Raw genomic sequence first — 2,078 nt, 5'->3', positions numbered from 1 at the left:
TGCTCTGGCACATTTAACTATCAATAGTACTTGCCAGTGTATAATGCTCAAAGTATTTTCAAAAGTATTCAACCCATGCTGTGTCTGCTTGTTCCCTTCTGGACTGTTGCTAATGATCAATGCTAATAACACAGGCACAATTACATTTATTTGTTGCTTAATTAGAGCATCAACCTCTTGAGTCAGGAATGCAACATACCTCATTATTTGCACAGTTGCATAGCAAAAAAGAGTATGCCAAAACAATTGCACACTGTAAGAAACGTACCGTGAAATGCACAGTAGTAACTGGCAGCAATTGACAAGTTACATACTGTAAAATGAATTACAGTAAGTAACTTGTCAATTGCTGCCAGTTACATACTGTAAAGGTAATCACAGTATTTACAAGTTGTTATTTACAGTAACAGTGTAAAATGAAACAAAGTAACTTCCAAGTACAGCATGTTCGCTGATTGGATGTTTTAGCCGCAATGCACGTTGGGATGTGGTGTTAATGCGATATGATATCCGAAAAAAAATTCAGAGTTTAGGATGGCCGAAGACACTACACTACCCATAATCCCCAGCTATCGTTTGGGACTACAGTCCCGTTGACAAACCCCTTGATTAATCTTCAAGCACTGGGATTGGATGTTGGAGTGGCAGTGCGCCAAGGTTACACCGAGCATCAAGCTCTTTGAAATGGAACGAAACCACGGCAGACTATTCAAAACTGGACTCGAACGCCCCCCCAGAACTACACATGCTGGCTATTGTGTTTTGCAACATGTTCTCTATGGCACGTCTCTACTGGGAATTGTAGTTTTAAAAGACGTTTTCGTTTTTCCCAAAATTAGAAGTTGACAGTATTAAACTGTGTACAGCCCTGGAGGTTTAGGCGAGGAAACAAATTGGTGTGTACAAATTTAAAACATGTAAGTACCGTAATTTTTGGACTATAAGGCGCACCTGAATATAAGCCGCAGCAGCGGCATACCACTCTCGGTTCCACTTTTACTTTTGCGCGCTACCTGTCTCACCTCTTTTCCGGGCTCCAGCTTTGTCCTGCTGGCACCCGGCCGCTTAAAGGGTGGGGGGTCCGGGGGACCGGCCATAGAGCCCATTAGAGCAGGGGTGTCAAACTCAAGGGGCCCGGGGGCCAATCCGGCCCGCACTTCATTTGATGTGGCCCGCAAGAGCTTGAAAAGAATATAATACGTCTTCTTATACCGGTTACATGCCACTTTACAGACAACATGTTCCCACAATGCATTGCCACTGTGACATGCGCACTGAAAGAGAGCACATTATTTGCCCTGGACTCTGCTGCTTTCAGAGGGTATATTACTAAGTTATTACCCCTATCGATAATAATTCCATTCAGAGGCAATAATTTATATAATACATTATTTGTATATCATATATATATATGTATTATATTCATATGGTTACAACCGGCCTGAGTGCAACCATAATGCTAATGTGGCCCGCGATGAATTTGAGTTGACACCCCTGCCATAGAGTTAAAGGTGTTGGCCGGTTGCTGTAAAAATCCATAATTAGCCGCACCGTTTATATAAGCCGCAGAGCGTCTGAAACAAAGGGTAAAGGCGCGGCTTATAGTCTGAAAATGACGGTAGCTTAAATGTGGTGAAATATTCGCTTGTATCCATAGATGGCATTCATTTATATATACCCATCTGGATGACTAGGCTCATTGCTTACTTGTATTCTACTCCACTACATTCAGAGGTTACCTGGTTATTTTTTACTGCCCACTACGTTTATTTTAGTTTACTTTGCAGATTATTGATAAATGAGGCTTGTGTGAAATTAAACATACCCTTAAAGCAGACTTTAGTTACAGCCTGGTTAAAATTCAGGGAAGGTGATTGTAAGTGCCAACTATCAGGAGAGATATTGGTGCTTCACTCGTTGAGAAAACTAAACATTTATCTGGATCCTCTATAAGATATTTATATTACTGTATTCTCTCTAAATAGTTAATTAAAACTGTAATGATAATTGCGATATTTGTTACATCTCTTTCAAGATTCTAAGATTTTCTAATGGTTTGGTTTAGTGACATCATATAC

Source organism: Notothenia coriiceps, unplaced genomic scaffold (genome assembly GCF_000735185.1).
Source record: "Notothenia coriiceps isolate Sejong01 unplaced genomic scaffold, NC01 NC01_scaffold00035906, whole genome shotgun sequence".
In the NCBI taxonomy this organism is placed as follows: Eukaryota; Metazoa; Chordata; class Actinopteri; order Perciformes; family Nototheniidae; genus Notothenia; species Notothenia coriiceps.
Note: the sequence above shows the minus strand (reverse complement) of the source record.